At 39.5% G+C, this 19,466-nt stretch overlaps 1 long non-coding RNA gene across 1 annotated transcript; it reads left to right on the forward strand.

Annotated features, from left to right (window-relative positions):
- Nucleotides 1-2,344: 2,344 nt before the first annotated feature.
- On the forward strand, nucleotides 2,345-16,747 carry LOC123838299 (uncharacterized). The gene is made up of 3 exons (XR_006789448.3): nucleotides 2,345-2,449; nucleotides 3,403-4,175; nucleotides 16,691-16,747. It is a non-coding gene; the product is annotated as an uncharacterized LOC123838299 (long non-coding RNA).
- Nucleotides 16,748-19,466: the final 2,719 nt, after the last annotated feature.

Here is a 19,466-nt window from a genome sequence, read left to right on the forward strand (position 1 = left end):
TGTGTGCCAGACCTCTTGTTAGAAGCTTGTCTCATCACTATCCCAGGAAGTAAATGTGAGAATGAGGCCAAGAGACGCCAACACCAGGGTTCAGTGGAGCCTTTCTGACCGCAAAACTCATGTTCTTTATTTTCCAAGGTCGTTGAAATAGGTGTGATTATGCTCATTTATCCACTGAAGAAGTTAACAGGCAGGGAGCTTAGGTAACGATAGTGAGTGCTTGAATTTCAATCTGGAGTTTTCTTTCTATATTCCAATATTCCAAAAACTGGTCTTTATTCCCTTTTACTTCAGTCCGTGCTATGTGTGTGAGAGAGAGAGAGAGAGACAGAGCAGGGAGAGAAGAAAAAAAGGGAATATTTGCATCTTGGCATCTTTTGGGTTTAGAATTTTTTAAAACTTTTTTTTTTTTTTAGTTGGAAGAGTTACTAGAATATTATTCTGCTTTTCCTACACATTAAGTTTTAACTGAAGTGAAAACAAGTAAAAGCTATCCATCCATTACAATGTCAGAAAAACAAGTTGCCTTTTCTTCAGCTGATTGCCTTATGACCCAAGGTAAGGGCTGTAGACTCACCGCCAACCACTCTTTCCAATCCAATTGCAAAAGTACGTGAAGGAATCAGGGACACAGCACTAGGTCTAATCGTTTGGTCTCTAAACCCAGAGTTCAGATGATCAGCTCTTGTCATTTTCATTTTACCATAGAGTGAAGGCCTACAGCGCCTCCGTACATCAAACGCTCATCTTTCTTCTTCCCAGTTTTTATTTGTTTTAATTTGAAAAGTCTGCAACTGTGGTTCAGGGTGATTTCTCTGCTAAAACTATTTTCTTTGGATTCCAACAGAGTGACCCAGAAGGCATTTGGATCCTTCCCTGAATGCGAAGTTAGTAAACGGCATCCTGTCAATATGAGAGTCTTTTCAACAATAGATCAGATAATGTGGCTGTTTCCTGTGAGCTAATCCTTGCCTATAATGAGATAATACTTTTAGAATAACATGGATTTCTCCAGGTTTGTGGTGTAGCTGAAAATCACGTTCCCGTAATTTTATATTTTGACTGGCTGGCTTCATGGTGAAGTCAGGTTAAAAAAACGATGGAAAACTGTGGGTGGTTTCTCTCTAACACATTCTTAGAATGGGAGAAACTGTTCAATTCCTCCCATGACAGTGACATGTTTCTTTTCATGTGGTGATTTCTTCCTATTATAAGTCCAGAGTTTGATTTGAGGGCCTTTGCACATTGTTTTTTTCTGGGTTAAAATCTTTGTGTTCTGAAATATGTGTTTAGGAGAAAGAGAGTAAATTGCATAAGTATAGTAAGGATTTTTTTTTTAATTGTAAATTTCCTAAATGATTTCAAGGTCACTATTTCTTATTCATTGGATGTAATGAAAATGTTGCTGACAATCCCTCATCCCTTGGTCTCCTACTACTGGATGCCATAAGAGCTAGTCCTGATACTCAAAGGTCCTATTTATCTATCTCCCAAACGGTCGGCTTCCGTTGAAATTCACGACAATGTATATAACAAACTTAAACTTCCTAAGCTTTAGATTTCTTTAATCAATATTTAACTTCCTTTTGCTTCATGTTTTATTTATGAAACACTTGCAAGAATTAGCATGGGTTATTGTTTTCTACTTCATGATCTTATAAGGTATTTCTTCCTGCAGGTTTTGCTGTGCAAATTAGAATTGTCAGAAATAGGGGCGCCTGGGTGGCTCAGTTGGTTAAGTGACTGCCTTCGGCTCAGGTCATGATCCTGGAGTCCTGGGATCGAGTCCCGCATCGGGCTTCCTGCTCAGCAGGGAATCTGCTTCTCCCTCTGACCCTCCTCCCTCTCATGCTCTCTGTCTCTCATTCTCTCTCTCGCAAATAAATAAAATCTTAAAAAAAAAAAAAAAAAAGAATTGTCAGAAATAGAAGTATTCAGAAAAATGGGTTAAAATGGGTTAGAATTAAAACTCTACACCTTTAAGTTAACTGACATTGGATATTTACGATACCTAAAGTAACAATTTGTCTTTTCCTGTAACTACAACCAGAAAAGTGTCGGAACTTATCGTTAAACGGGTGCCCAGAAGGCTCATCCCGTGATGGAAACTGTTCCGTGCCTTCTAGCATCTAGGCCTATTTTACTTCCTCCGTAACAGAGTCCTGACATTGGTTGAACCATCATTGCCTGAAATGAAAATCCACATAGCTCAGCATTCCATACATGCTAGATGTGGCATGTGACCAATTTACAGCCATAAGATAGAGGGGTGATATTTTGGGGGCATTTTTCAAACGGAGGAACAATCCCCTTCTTTGCTCCTTTTTCTGTCCTATAGTTTGGAATGCAAGTGTGATAGCGGGAGCTCTGACAGGCATTTTGGACCATGAAGCAAAAACAAGTTGGTTGTTCATGGTGTTGGAAGATATTCAGGCTACACTAACGTCAGGTAATTCACCTCTGGATTTCTTTTAGAAGAGAGGGAAATAAAGTTCCTCTTATTTAAGACAGTCATTTCATTTTTTAAAGTTGTATGAACACAAGCCTAATCCTAACTGAAAAAAAAATAATCTCTATAATAAGTAATGTTAGTTATAACAACAGTTATAATAACTAACATTTATTCAGTTTTTACTATGACAGACAATATGCTAAATATTTTACATTAATTAATTTGATCTTCACAACAACCTTAGAAGATAGGTAATATTATTATTTCCTTTTTGATAGATGAGAAACTGAAGGTCAGAAGATTAGAGTAGCAGGCAGAGAATCCAGGCTCCAAAGTAGGTAATCTGACTCTTGAGCGTTGGTTCCTACCACTGGACCTTGCACCCCCCTCGAAAAATCAATCCAGGCTCCAAAGTAGGTAATCTGACTCTTGAGCATTGGTTCCTACCACTGGACCTTGCACCCCCCTCGAAAAATCAATGCTGGTCACTTGGTAGTCAGCAAGTGGCACACTTCCCACACACATCACATCATCCATGGTCTCCTGCCATCCTCACCACACCTGTGACACATAGATGTATATGCAGACCAGAGAAAATAAACATTTGTTGATTAACTACTGTGTCCCAGTACTGTGGTAGATATATGCTATGTAATCTCATTTAATTTTAACCATTGTTCTGTGGGGAAACATAATGAAGCATGAGTTAAGAGTATAATTTTTGGAGACATACTGATTAACCTCAGGACTCCTACTTACTAGGTTTGTGACATTTTTCAAATTAGATAATTTATGTGCCTCAGGTTCCTCTCCTGTGTAAAGGGAGAGGATAATAGTGCAACAGAAGATTTTTAGGAATTAAATTAATCCCTGAAAAATGCTTAGAAAAGAGCCTGACACCTAGTAATGACTCATGCAATTGAGCTATTAATACCCTTCTTCTATTACAGATGAGGGACCTGAGGCCCAGAGAAGATGATGAACCGGCTCTTGTGGACAGTTCTCCCAGAAACAGACTCTGAGACAGAGGTTGGTTGCAGAAAGTATATTGGAGAGTTTTTTCAGCAGTAACACCTGAGGACAGGGGAGAGTGAGGATGGCAGGTATGGGGGGGATGTTAATCTGTGATGCAAACAGTTCTACCATTATCCTCTGCTGATGTCACAGGGAACTCTGGGCAGGGCTGGACCTTTAGAGCTGTCTCCATCTGAGATGGATCTAGGCTTTGTATCTGCCCTTTGACTAGTCCAGATGGGAAGGACTTCAGTAACTGGGCATCACACAGGGCCGAGACATCGCCCTCTGCTGGAGAGGGATGCCCTCATCAGACAGCCTCCAGGAGCCCACATCAGTCATGCATCACTCCTGGGGGTTCCATCTGGACAGCACAAAACTGTGCTCAGTGCACCAGCACGAGGTCCCAAAGTCATAAGGGATAGAGCTGTGTGCAAAGCCACATCCGTACGGCCTGCCTGCTGCCTCTTTGTGCTGTTACAATCCCTGTCCTACAACTTACGAAAGAACAACGTACGTTAAGAAGGAATCACAGAATAACACTGGAGGGAACCCACGTGAAACAGCCCCCTAGAATGTAACTAACAGAAAAAAATTGATAGAACTTAGGTCATCACTGGCACTATTTGACTTTTTTCTCCTTTTTTCTGGATGGAGCTTCAATCTTAGACTGTGTTCCCTAGAGATGCTGAGGAATAAAGGAAGAACTGTAAGCTACCAAAATGAATGGGAAAATTAATTAATTAATTGTGTAACTCCTGGCAGATGTTTCACATTTTATTCTTTTCCAAGCCTTCATTATCTGTCCCTTAAGTTGAGTCTAAGGCAAATAAACCATTAGTGTTTGCATATAGTATTGCCTAAGATTTCACCAAGTCAGCTGCGGAGGCGGTGTCTGGGGATGAGAAGCCTGCTGCGTGTGTCCCCACGCTGTCTTCTGTCATTCCTACAGTACCACTGTGCCTGAGCCCTTCTGCACAGGCTCTAGGGGATCAACATCTTCTGAGAGCATCCCTGCATAAGAGAGTTGTGTCTGGGACGCCTGGGTGGCTCAGTCGTTTAAGCATCTGCCTTTAGCTCAGGTCATGATCCCAGGGTCCTGGGATCTAGTCCAACATTGCCCTCCCTGCTCCACGGGGAGGCTGCTTCTCCCTCTGCCTCTCTCTCTCTCTCATTCTCTCTTTCTCTTGAATAAATAAATAAAATCTTAAAAAAAAAAAAAAGAGTCATGTTTGGAGATTGACACTGTACATGCCAGGATTAGGTAAAGAATCTTGCTAATTTTGTTTCACCGAGCTGTTCTGGGACTTGCGTTACCATTTCATCCATTCTTAGATCGGCGTCCTAAAGAATGCATGCAGGGAAAGGCTACTCTCTGCTCACCTTCTATGTGTGGCCTTCTCCATTCCTGTTTCATTTTGTCTTAGTGTCTCTTAGCAGGGGCAGGGGTGGTGACGGGTTCCATCTCTGTGTCCAGGTCCATCTGGTTTCCACATCCATCACTACAGGTTCAGAAAAGCCCCAGCAGCTCTAGCTGTGAAAGCCTAGACTCATATAGATGATCAATCCTCCTCATGATCTGATGGAGGGTGACCAGGTCTGTCCCGTGATGCCGATGGCACCTTGCTTACTTTCTCCCCTCTCTCACAGTGTCGTTTCAGAGGTCGGGGATTCTGCCTTGATCTTTGTTCCTTACGATGCCCACACACATATTCCACTGCCCACCCTGAAACCTAACTTTGCTTGATTACTTCCCTGACTCCCAGCCGAGCTCCTCCCTATCTCCTTTCTTGAGAAACCGGAGCCAGCAACTTGCATGGACTACCTTCTCTCCTATAGTTGAGTCTATACTCAGTTGTCTGCCTCTTGGTCCCTCCGGGAGGAGTCTCACCTAGTTCACCCTATAGGGCCACCTTGTACTGTACTTGCCCGTGTTTGACTTATGCTGGATCACCTAGATCCCCTCTTCAGGAGGGGACTAGACAACAATAGAAAACTATATGGATTTCCGGTAGCCTTCTGCTGAAGCAAGATCAGGGGATTAAAAAGGAGCTGTACCTTTAGCTAGAACAACTTCCAGCTTCTTTTTGTCCCTTTCCGCTCTACTTTATGCCTGTCCCAGCGTGCCTCAGTCTAGAGCTTCTCCCCCTGCGGGACCTAGATGGACAATTCAAAAAGAGGTCATTTCTCTGACACCTGGGCCATTTTTACTTAATCGGGCCTTGCTAGGACTGCTTCATCATGATGGTGGAAAGTGGTAAGCCACTCTGATACCGGTAGGGGAGGCAGTGCTAGACATTTTACTAGCACTACTGCATGTAAAGACAGTGAAGGACACTGGAAATACAAAGAAGAATGAGACAATGCCCAGCCTCAATAGCCTTTGATCTAGCTGGGAAGATAGTAAGTTACACAGAGTGATCTGTGCTGATAAAATAAAGCACTGCTATGAGGCTGAGTATTGTGGTCAATAATATCTGCAGTCAGAGGAAGGGTGCACATTACCTCTGCTTTAATTTGGGAAGACTGCGTGGTAGAGGAAAGCCCCGAATTTGGCTTTGAAAGTATAGGAAACCAGCAGTGAGCTCCATGCTACAGGGCTTTTTTGAGCAATGGTTTCCAGGGGCTAGTTCTGGGCTTTGGGGAGATTGAAAAAAATAGGATAAAATCCTTGGTTTCAGGAACTTACAATGTAATTTAGAAATAGAACTAACACATGCGAAATATTAGCGGATGATAAATGTAAGGTAAATGTGTGGCACAGATTACAAGTACTGCAGATGTGGAGGGATAGGGAAATAGAAGGGGGCTGGAGAGGTCCTGAAAGTATTATCGAGACAGGGTAATGAAGCAGTGTCTTAAAATATGAGTGGTATTTGAGTAGCGGAGGGGTATCCGGAGGGGTGAGTAATGAACTAAGAAAGAAAGACTCACACACAGACAGCCACCTGTCTTGGCTGGTCTGGAAGTTGTAACTTCATTATCAATAGCACTTTATCAATAACTTCATTATCAATACCACTTCTGCTCTCCAGTGTGTCTCCGTTTGGATGATAAATTAGGTGGTCACTGACTTTTGAGGGACTTCTTTATAACTCCTTTCAATGAACATTTGATTAATGTATCTACTAGAGAGCTCTATTAATACATCTCTATTTGAAGATGCTTATCTTTTCTGGGTTTCTGTTTTAGGCATTTTAAAAGTTGGCTTATTTTGTGGCATTTCTAATATAACTTTTTGAGTGAAAATCGAATAGCACGTGCTATTTGTCTCTGGCCCGTAAGACTCCATTACATGCATTATATATAACCTGTTTCCTTTGGAGGGTGATAGAGCAGAGGAAGCTGGTTTCTGTGGTTCTGATCTCACTCTCTTTCCCCCTATGGATTTGTTATATTACATGGTAGTAGAAAGCTCCATTTCCATTACGTGGAGTTCCACACTCCAAAAATATGCTTGAAGAAAAAAGGTGTTCATCAGAAAAAAGTGAAAGTGGCTTCAGAAGATGTTTCTTTCTTACAAAATAAGTTTCTTTTTTATTATTATTAGTTTCAGAGGTAGAATTTAGTGATTCATGATGTGCATATAACACCCAGTGCTCATTACATCAAGTGCGCTCTTTAATGCCCGTCACCTAATTATCCCTTCCCCCTCACCTGCCTCCCCTCCAGGAACCTTCAAAAGTATGTTTCTTTGTTGCACAACAAATCTGTTAAGCTTGCCTCACAGCTGTATACCTGTTTAGGGATTAATAAATGCTAATGGTCCAAAAGGGTAGGTATTTCATACCCCTTGGGGCAGTTAAATCTTTTTAGAAATATGTGGTTTTTACAGTTATGGGAAATCCACAACTTTAATTTCTGTTTTTGTTTCAGGGGCACAATAAGTAGGTAATGATACTTAAGAAAATAAGCAATTTAAAAATTATGTGGAATGTCATGTGTTATATTCCAAGCCTTATGACTTACAGGAAACTAAAATAACAGTTATGTCTTCTGGAAGGAAAAAAAAATTTCCAGATCTTTGAAAATCTTTGAATTTCTCATCTTATTTTTTATGCATGTATATTTCCCACACCCAAACTCCAAAAATATCTATTTGCTATACAGTGAGATTCCTACCCAGTTTGAACCTCAGATCAATATAGAAAAAAAAATAGAGCTGGCTAAACAAAACATTTATTAGCATTATTCTGTCTGATTCTTTTTGCCCCTCTTTCCTTTCTCATCTGGTAAACTTGGCTGCGGATCTCATAAGCACTGGCTACTTCATGAGCTGTTTGGCATTCACACCATCATTTCCACTCCCAGCTAGGAATCCTGAGAAACCAGCCTTCCTTTGACCCTCTGGGTTCTAAACTCAGCCAGAACTTTAGAGTGAAAAATAAAGAGAAGAGCTTAGACAACCTTAGGTGGGAAATATTGTTTGGTTTGTAACTTGGTGGTAGATCATTCATTCCTTAAGCCAGATGAACTACAAAAATACTGAGAACAGCCACTGTATTTGGCCCTTCTGAAACATACCCTTCTGTGTGTTTGAGAAAGGAAAGCAGGAAGAGTCTTTCGAATGCATAATCTATAACTGTGCTGTCCAATATGGCCACCACTACCCACATGTGTCTATTTAAATATAAACCAATAAAAGGAAATAAAACCAGCCACATTTCAAGTGTTCAACAGCCACACATGGGTATTGACTACCACACTGGGCAAAAAAGAATTTGAACTAAAACATTTTTATTACTACAGAGTGTTCTTTGGATAATACTGACTTTTACGATCTCCAATTAAAATGTGTAATAAAATTTACATTATATTAAGTGTGACTATAACTTACTCACTTACCGAAGAGGATACCATGAAGGAGTGTGGCTAATGGGGTGGTAACTTGGGAAAAGGAAACTTTTTGGCAGGAAAAAGAAAAGTGGAACTGTATGGCAAGAAGAGAAAGTTTTGTTACTACTACCCCTTGGTTTATACTAAGAAGACTTTAACTCACTTCTTGCTATGAATTTTGCTACCATTTTGCCCCAAGATTATTGAAAAATCATACATTTTCAGTTCAATTCCAGAAAAATTTAAAATCACAAAATGCTTAATCTGGATGGCTTAGGAAAGCCTTCATTTATATAAGCATTATTACATTTAAATAATAAATAATAGTTAAGGATAATAGTCTCTATTAATACACCAAAATGCACAAAACTTCCAAAAAATTCAAAAGCACATGGATGTGATCCTATCTCCCTTCCTGATTTTATGTGTAACTTCTAGCAATTTATCTTTCTCAGTTCATTTTCACCACACCAAAACTTCTAATAACACCTATTAGAGGAATTTTGTGAGAATAAGTATTAAGGCAAATGTGACTGGCAGTTTGTCCCAAATATTTGTATTCGTATAGAACTAATGTGAATGTAAATTCATATGGTACTAATTTAGGTAACAATATGAACATATTGCATGTAACAGAGCAAAGTTTTATTTTTTTAAAGATTTTATTTATTAATTTGAGAAAGTGAGAGAGAGCAAGAGAGAGAGCACAGGCAGGGGGAGTGGCAGGCAGAAGGAGAGGGAGAATCAGACTCCCCGTTGAGCAGGGAGCCAATGCAGGGCTCGATCCCAGGACCCTGGGATCATGACCTGAGCTGAAGGCAGACGCTTAACAACTGAGCCACCTATGCACCCCCAGAGCAAAGTTTTATTAATTGAAGCAAACCTAAGTTCAAAATCAAATAAGTCAGTTGCAATGAAATCAGAATATTTCTTTCATGTTCTGTAATAACCCTATATCTTATATTAATTAATTAATGTTAATTTAGAGGGAGAGAGAGAGTGTGAACAGGTGGGGTGTGGCAGAGGGAGAGAGAGAATGTTAAGCAGGCTCCATACCCAGCGCAGAGCCTGACACTGGGCTCAGTCTCATGACCTGGAGATCATGACCTGAGCCGAAATCAAGAGTCAGATGCTTAACTGACAGAGCCACCCAGGCACCCCAACCCTATTCCTTAAACATCATGATTGATATCATGTGGATATAAGATGACTAAAAACGCTTTTCAAAAACTTGTCCAAAATTTTTAAAATATGAGTTCTGAATTCTCTTGACTATAAACACTTATGTTATTTTTTAATTTAAAAATTCATTTTAAGCAAATATTTATTAAGCTATGGTCTTGGTCTTGGTGCTATACTAGGTATCAGGGGTAGAGCTGTGAATGAGGGAGGCCAGGGCCCTGCCCATTCAGACCTTGTGTTTTGTACTCTAGAGATGAAAACAGGCAATAAACGTGTAAATTCAATAATAACAAGTGGGATGAAGATAAGAAAATAATACAATAGAAAATACGTGGAGTGTATATAGACAGCAGTGCACAGAGTATTCAGAGAAATCTTTCTGTTGATTGACAAGATTTCCGATGAAGGAATCTAGTGTAAGAGGCTTCAGAAAGGATTTTACATGTGCTGACTCTAAAGTATGTCTGTTCACAGCTTTATCCAAATGTCATTATATCTGGCAGATGAAAAGAAAACAATTAAAAAAAATAGGTCACAATTGAGGACAAAACCCTAAATGCTTTTATTTCATTTATTCAACAACTATTTGTCAAATGCTTATAAATATTTCCTGCTGGGGGCTAGTGGCTGGAAACATAAGTCTAACCAAAACAGCCTTGGATGTTACCTCAGACCAGCCTTTGGGGATTACGGATCCTCCAGAATGGACAGCATGGTTCAGTGATGAGTACCATCTTTGAAAAAAAAAATCAGATGTTAAAAACAAACACAAAAATAACAAAAGTGAGAGAGAAGAAGTCTTAAAATTATATGACACTCAAAGACCGTCCCTTTGGTTAGAAATTTCTGTTTCATCACCTGCCCCAACAATCTCTATGATTGATAGTGTCATATTTATAGCTCCGGGATGAAAAACAAACAGTCTTCTCTTTAATTCGATGTTTGCAAAAATTGTGAATGGTCAGTGAGAAAGGAGATAGGGCCAGAGACTGATGTTGTTTTAGTTTATCATTCCTCCACCTGCTCTTTAAAGGCTACAGTTTGTTTCCCACTAATTGTCTCTGGCATGGAGTTGGCAAGATTATCTGCGAGACTTTCTCTATTGTGGTCTAGGTCAGCTTCACCCCATGGGAGAAAAGCAGGATCTGGTTCATTGAATCAAAGACCTAAAAAAGTCACTGAGGAAGTTTTCCTATAATCTTGGAGTTTATTTTGTAAACAAGTCCTCTTTAATCATAGCTTCCAAGCTATTCTCTCTCACTTCAAAGTACTTCTACACTAGCCCCAAGTCACATTTTTGGTGCACAGACAAAGAATGTGCCTGTCAAAAGCAGTCATCATTACTACTCACCACCCTGGTTACTCTTTTTAAAAAGCCAAGGACACTCCAACAAGTTCTCTGAACAATGCCTAAAAACATCTTCTAAGAAGAATGAATCTAATCAATCCATTTATTTTGATATCTATCTTTATTTTGTAAAAAGATTTTATTTATTTATTTGAGAGAGAGAGAGTAAGTGAGAGAGAGAGAGAGATTGAGCGAGCGAGCACACGTTGGGGGAGGAGCAGAGGGAGAGGGAGAGGCAGACTCCCCACTGAGCAGGGACCCTGATACAGGGCTGGATCCAGGGACTCTGGAATCATGACCTGAGCCAAAGGCAGATGCTTAACCAACTGAGCCACCCAGGTGCCCCTGATATCTATCGTTAAAAAGCAACTGGGGACAGGGTCCTATACTTGAAAGAGAAATGCAAATGAAGAAGAGGTGATCTTTCTTCTCAAAGAATCTTCAACTTCTCAAAGTAGTGTGAGAGCCAAGGAGATCAGAGGGTAAGAGTGAGAACTCTTAGTAGTTACTGATGGCAAAATGAAGTGTTTCCATTCTTGGGGGCTGCTACACCATATGAGTCCACATCTACTATACTGAGCCCATAGAAAGAGTCTTCTAAAATCACAGATTGTGTGAAATAAGGTGTCCATAATGATAGTAGCAACCAATTCTGATATGTAGTATTTCTTTATGCCAGATACTTTTCTAAGCTCTTCACATAAGATAACACATTTAATCCTCCTTCCCACTTTCTTTTTTTTTTTTTTAAGATTTATTTATTTATTTATTAGAGAGAGAGGGCATGAGAGGGGGGAAGGGCAGAGGGAGAAGCAGACTCCCCGCCGAGCAGGGAGCCCGATGCGGGACTCGATCCCGGGACTCCAGGATCATGACCTGGGCCGAAGGCAGTCGCTTAACCAACTGAGCCACCCAGGCGCCCCTCCTTCCCACTTTCTTGAAGGGGAAACTGAGGCAAAGAGAGTTTAAGTAACTCAGGCAAGATTACATGGTGGGTGGTGGAGTAGGGCTTCAATTCTGCTTACTTGGGCTTTGGAGATCATGCTCTTAGCATCTCAGCAAAGTTGCCTTTCATAGGGAAGTGTTGAAAAAGTATGCTCTCCGTGGACTAGGTACTACTTGCCTAAATATTCATTCATTTATTATATCATGCCATTCAGTCTGTTGATAATGAACTGAACACCTAATATTTCTATGGAGGTTTCTACCATATACACCCCTTGATTAAAAGAAACAAACAAAAACTATGGCATAGATCCATTCAAGTGAAAACATACAATGATTGCTCATAATTGTCTACATGGATGTGGGTGCCAAATAGGAATTACTAGAGTAGCCTCCAAATCAGCAAAAAGCAGGGATTTCTTTCCCCAGCATGGCTATCTCCTAAGCATTTTGCAAGGTTCCTATAAGCTAAATACACATTTCCTAATGAACGAAACAATGCCAATTTGGAACATTCTAAGAATGAAAGGCCTTGGTGAATGTAGTTAACATATATGTTGAGCTAGAATAGAGGACTAGTTATAGACTGCACGTTTGTGCCCCCACCCCACCCCAGTTGCATATGTTGAAGCCCTAACCCCCAGTGTAATGGTGGTGTTGATATGGCCATTGAAGGGTAATTAGGTTTTGATGAGGTCAGGAGAGTGGTCTCTATGATACAAGTGTCTTTATAAAAAGAGAAAGAGGAAACAGCTTCTGCTCTCTGCTGTGTGAGGATACTGACAAGGTGGCTGTCCCCGAGCCAGGAGGAGGACCCTCACTGGGAGCCTAATTGATCCGCACTTAGATCTTAGACTTCCCAGCCTCCCAAACTGTGAAAAACAAATGTCTATTGTTTAAGCCCCCCGGTCTACGGTGTTCTGTTATGGCAGCCCAAGCAGACTAAGACGCAACACATGGACCTGAGAGAGTCATTGCTCTGCAAGGACAGAAATGTATTGGCGTCATCACGAGGTGAAACCAGAGAACAAAACCAAATATATTAGTTTCTTGTGGCTGCCCTACCAGATGACCACAAACTGGGTGGCTGAGAATGAAAGAATTTGTTCTCACAGTTCTGGAGGCCAGAAGTCCACATTCACAGTGTTGGCAGGGCCGCACTCCCTCTGGAGTCTCTAGGGGAGAATCCATCTTTTGCCTCTTCCAGTTTTTGGTGGTTGTTGGCACTCCTTGACTTGCAGCTGACTCACTCTGATCTCTGTCTGTGGTCACATTGCCTCCTTCCCTCTCTCTATGTCTTCTCCTTTGTGTCTGACTCAAATCTCTCCCTTTCTCTTTTAAGGGCACTGGTAATCTGTTTTAAGACTACCCAGGTAACCCCAGTGATCTCCTCATCTCAAGATCCTTAACTCGATTACACCTGCAAAAACCTTTTTTTCCAAATAAGATTACATTCACAGGTTCCTAGAATTAGGATGTGGGCATCTCTTTGGCTTTGGGGGAGGGGTGGGCACCATTCAACCCACTACAACAAGTAAAAACAAGATCAGCCAAAGGGGATGGTCTCTGGGGAAGTTCTTCTGGTGAAGTTGCTGGCATTACAAACTTCTCCTTCACCTTAACCACAAATCCAGAAAAAGTGTTAACTGTGAAGGAATGTTTGTTAGATTATGAATGCACATGAAATAGCATTGAAATGAGTACACCTGGTTTGCCGGAATCAGTAAGTCGTTAAATTGCAACATTATGTGAATTACAGTTAGAATAACTCTCCCTGCTTAGTCTTACAGTAAACCCATGCAAAGTGTTGGTGAAGGAAGATAAATTAAATATGGCTGCTGCCCCTGATTAATATGTTAAATGGGAATGTGGTGTTAGATTAACTCAGGGGGAATGCTCTGAAGGTTTGACATTTTACATTTGATATTCCTGTCTGTTAAAGTATTTCTTGTTCTTCAGCTTGTGAGTTCCTTGTCTTTCTTAGTTCTGTATCATCAGTGTCTATCATAGACCTGAAAGTATTCAGTGTTGTGCATTTAAAGGCCAGTTTGTTGTGTGAATGAAAGAATGTTTGCCACAACAGTGTGCTCCTCGGGAATCACTAGTGGCTAATCCGTCAACTCAGAACAGAACTCAGAGCCTGGGTGGCTCAGTTGGTTGAACGTCTGATTGTTGATTTCAGCTCAAGTCATGATCTAGGGGTCGTGGGATTGAGCTCCACATCAGGCTCTGTGCTCAGTGTGGAGTCTGCTTATCCCTCTCCCTCTGCTCCTCCCCCCTCTCTCTTTCTCTCTCTCAAATAAATAAAAATCTTTAAAAAAGGAACACAACTCAGAATAAAATATTTCATTTAAAAAGTCTCCCGACATCTAAGTTAGATGCTATATTTGAATGTTCTTATTTGCCTAATTGCCCATGACTAGGCAAGCTCCCCAACTTCTATTAATTCACAGTTATTTTTTTTTTAATTTTCAGGTTAAATAGGGAATTATTTTTCAACTTTATTGGCAAATAAACTTTTAAGACATTTAAAGTGTACGTTGTGATGATTTGATGTAAGTATATATAGTGAAAGGCTTTCCCTTATCTAGTTAATTAATAAATCCATCACCGTGTGTGTGTGTGTGTGTGTAGAGAGAGAGATTGACATTTAAGTCCTGCTCTCTTAGCAAATATCAATTACACAATACAGTATTATCAACTACAGTCACCATATTATACATTAGAGCCTCGGATCTTAGTTACCTTACAGCTAAAATTTGTACCAATTTACCAACCTCTCCGTATTCCCCACCCACCCCCAGCCCATGGTAACCACTTTTCTACTCTCTGTTTTATGAGTTTGACTTTCTTTTTTTTTAAGACTTTACATGTAAGTGATACCATGCAGGATTTGTCTTTTTCCGACTTATTTCACTTAGTGTAATGCCTTTGGGACCCATCCATGTCATTACCAACAGCAGGATTCCCTTTTTTCTCAAGGCTGAATAATATTCTATATAGTCCACATTTCACATATATCTCATATATATTGCATACATCATATATGTATATATACACACATATCTATCATCTATCTATCATCTATCATCATCTATCATCTATCTATCATCTATCTATCTATCTATCTATCTATCTATCTATCTATTTATCTATCTATAATCTATCACATCTTCTTTATCCACCAATTTGTTGATGGACATTTAAGGTGTTTTCACATCTTGGTTATTATAAATAATGCTGCAATGAACATGAGAGTGTAGATATCTCTTTGATATCCTGTTTTCATTTCCTTTGGATATGTGGCCAGAAGTGATATTACTGGTAATAGCTATGGTAATTCTATCTTTAATTTTTTGAGGAACCACCATACTATTTTCCATAATGGCTGTACCAACTCACACTTCTGCCAACAGTGCACAAAGTTCCCTTTCTCCACATCCTCAATACACTTGTTATTCGTTGTCTTGTTGCTAACAGCCATTCTAGAAGGTCTGATTATATCTTCATTGTGGTTTTGATTTGCATTATCCCAATGATTAGTTATGTTGAGCATTTTTTCATGTACTTGTTAGCCATTTGTATGTCTTCTAGTTATTCTAGAAGTATTCTAGAATTCTAGTATTCTACTTAGTCCATGTTTGCATGTAATTCTAATAATTCTGATTTAAGTTTAAGAAAGCAAAGTAGAAATGGACACATGGAGAACAATACAAAATAACAGATATAAGCTTTACAGAAAATGATTAGAATGAGGATTTATACTCTGCATAATGTCCACTAAAGATTTGGTTGCTTCACGAGTGCCACATTTGGATAACAAATTTTATTTACTTATTATCTGTGTGTCTGATTACTTAATAAACTCCTATTAAAGTTTGACAGATGGACCCTGAAAAGTACATTCTGGCTGACCACTGGTAACACAAATGTATTGTTTTTCATCCAAAAGAATGTGAGGGTTATAACCAATGTCATATATATCCATCAGTAATGGCAGCTCACATTTACCAAACACATGGTGCTTTATGAAATCATTTCATATATGAGTCTCACAGGAGTCATGTCTTAAGTGAATCAGATGTGACTGCCTCCATTATACAGATGAGGAAGTTGAGAGTCAGGGAAAGTAAGTGATTGTCACACAACTGGGGAATGGTTGAGATGGATTCTAACTCGGGGGTGTGATGCAACACCCACCCTTCTGTTACTCACCCTTTATATACTCACTGTATTTTGATCTTCCACATCACCTCTGGTGTGTACCACAGGATTTTCCTTCCTCCATCACTGCAGGTACTGAGATGGCTTTGCTCCCCATCTGAACCCCAAACACAATCTTGTTCTCTGGTCATCTACTGCCCCATCCATTTCTGTGTTCCTCTCTCTTGCAACACCCCTTCATTTCTTTTTACTTTGGACAATTTGCATTCCCTCTTCTCAGAGACATACTCCTTTTTTTCTGATCAAGGCAGCTCGTATGTTGCACAGCAACATGCTCCTGTATGTTGTGGAGCAAAGACACTGAGGTGACAAAGTAAGGACAGAGCATTGAAGAGCTGAAGAACCACGGTTCCAGAAACAGTGTTGTTTGTGTTATCTCAGTTTGGGGACAGACATATTTGGGAAATTGTAAACACATAGAATTTAAAGTCAGAAAGCTCAGATTCCAGATCTGACTCTCTCAACTGCTGTCTCTGTTTTTGTGGACAAGCCCCTTTGACTTTCAGAGCCTTGAACTCTCATTTATAGAATGATGATACTATCAACATATGCAGCTTTTGAGATGGCGTAAGTGAAAATATCAAAATATTGTAAGATTGCGAAGGCATGTCAGCCATTTCTCTATATATTCCAAGCACCACTTTGGGTTAATAAATCCTGTTTCTGATCATAATTTTGTCTTGTAGCAGAGTCTGCTTTGACAAGATGACAAGCCATCTGTACATGATGATGAGCTGTATATCTCCAGGTAATGCAGGCTTCCATCAGCCATGGTATAAGAATCTAAACCAGATAAACATACCAGAGGGTGGTACTAGCCTCTATATCTTTCTGTCCTGTTCTTTCTACCTTTAATTGCTTAGTTCCTGCATAGCCACAGTTGCTTTTGAAGGGAAGATGTCACTAAGGCTCTCATGTGGTTTACTTCTGGGCTTCCAGAAAGGACATCCATTCCCTTTGCTTTTTCTTTTTTATCGTTTTACTTAAATTCAAACTAGTTAACATACAGTGTATTGATTTCGGTGTAGAATTTAGTGATTCATAAGTTGCATATAACACCCAGTGCTCATTACATCGTGTGCCCTCCTGAATGCCCATCACCCAGTTACCCCATCCCCCCACCCACCTCCCCTCCTGCAACCCTCAATTTGTTCCCTAGAGTTAAGAGTCTCTTATGGTTTGCTTCCCTTCTGTTTTTATCTTATTTTATTTTTTCCTTCCTTTCCCCTATGTTCATCAATTTTGTTTCTTAAATTCCACATCCGAGTGAAATCTCCCTTTGCTTTTTCAAGACAGTTGATTGACTTGGGTCCTAACAATCATCCCCTAGTTTATGTTGTTTATAAATTTCTGCTATTTATTTTGTATATTGGTTCACATCTACTCTACCTACATTTTTTTTTTACTCTACTTACTTTATGAAATAGATTTTGAGGCAACCTATATATACTTTTGGGGAAACAGAAGCAAAACAATTTCTAATGCGAACCACGTCTGGGTATGATGCTATTATAACCCCAGCTTATTAATCTTCGGGACATAAAACAAAACCTGCCTTATTAATTGCCCTGCCAAGATGAAGAGGCAGTATGAAATATGCTGTATTATGTTGCCATCAGTTTGACTAAATATTTTAATGAATGACTTTATTGTGTTTTGTACCCTGAGGCTTTTTAAATTTAAGGCCATATTAAAAAAAATAAAAAGAAAGAAAAGTCATTTCGTGAGTCTGATTACCTGCCCATGGGTGGTTGAAGTTAACCATCACAAAGGTCACCATTACTGGGAAAGTTGGGATCACTCCTGGCTTGAGCACAGCCAGCCTGTGTCCTAGGGCTAATTGGCAATTCCGGGACCATCCCACTGCTCATTCTTTCAGAGAAATTTTTTATATACAATTGCATCAAAGACCCTTTTGCTTTTGAGGATCTTTGAGAGCTTTCAAAAGACTAACATTCTCTATCATAGTGACTCTTCTTCCTTCCCTCCTCTCCTCTCCTCTCTCCTTCCTTCCCTCCCTCCCTCTCTTCCTCCCTCCCTCTTTCCTTATTTCCTTCCTTCCAGAAGAATAAGTAATTGACAAGCACTGTGCCCACTATCTAGTATTTCTACTCTGTTTAGGATAACCAGACCTTATATTACTAATTTTCTGAAAGGACAGAAATAAATTCAGGAAGCAATTTTACCTATATGACAACAGAAGAATTTTTCTGGGTGGGGGGGTTGGATAGTGTACAATAAACAACAACATGGTAAACACTTGAGTGAATTCAGTCAATGCCAATATTACAGTGGAGTTTGAAAATGACAGATTCAGGAGCAAATCTGAGCTGAAGACATATTTTATTTGAGTTTTATGGGGTTTTAAAAATTTGAACTAGAACTTTGAAATTTAGAGATTAAATGTTCAGATCAAATATTTCAGCTTCTTACGAAAATACTAGAGAAGATAGTACTCAGCCTACATTCTGGAATGGCTAAAATTATCTCTCCTCTCCAAATTTGACTATAGTCTGTGACACTCATGTCACATAGGCATAAGATCTTAGTCATGGTCACTTTGCTTATCAATGATATATGCAATGATGTATGTTTTCATTGCTGGTATTTTTTTTTTTTTGTAAGGCACTCATAACATGGGATCATAGGTAACATAATGCCTACAGAAAGGAAGGTCTGTTCCCATTATAAGTGAGTCTTTTGTATTTAACTATAAGAAAGCATAAGGCAGAAATTTCTTTTCCCAGTACTTGGTACAATTGACCAGCTTACCATCATATTAACTGAACAGGGTTGCTGGATTTTTGAAAACCAAAACTGATCTCATAATCAGTGGTCTTCTTTGGTTTTCTTTAGTAGTGCTTAGAGCATAATTTATAACTTAAACTGTGGTGTCCATTTTCTGGTGGTTTATCCCTTACATCTAGTAGAAGTGTTCCTTTGTAAGCTCACTGACTCTAACATTAGTGAATGTTCATTGTGAAACCTCAAAGAGTATCTAGAGCCTTAACCTGACATCACCAAGTACTTTATTACTAGGTTATATACACTGGCTGCCAAATCAAACCCCAGGAAACCATAATGTCTTTAGATGATTGGATGGGTGGGCTTCTGGCCATGTAGGACATATTATATATTAGAGTATATTATATATTCTTTATATAAGTGCGTTCCCAGTCATTTTACATTAGTCAGTGGGGTTTTTTTTTGTTGTTCTCTTTAGATCCTCAGTGGTCCTAACATACCTCATCCATAGTTTCTTCCAATTAATTTTCCTGCAGTATTTCCTTAATAATCCCAGGCTACCATGATGCTTATGGAACCCTTAATAATTCCCAATTCCATCAGTCTTGAATTTCCTAATGATCTCTACATTCTTTTGTTTTTGATTGTCATTTATTTTATTTAATACTCTGATCTTAAGTGTCTTGTGGAATGAGGTTTGTGTTTAAACTTAGCAAGGTT

Source organism: Mirounga angustirostris, unplaced genomic scaffold (assembly GCF_029215605.1).
Source record: "Mirounga angustirostris isolate CCGP_5_RB_7025 unplaced genomic scaffold, mMirAng1.0.hap1 SCAF_3, whole genome shotgun sequence".
Taxonomy (NCBI): domain Eukaryota; kingdom Metazoa; phylum Chordata; class Mammalia; order Carnivora; family Phocidae; genus Mirounga; species Mirounga angustirostris.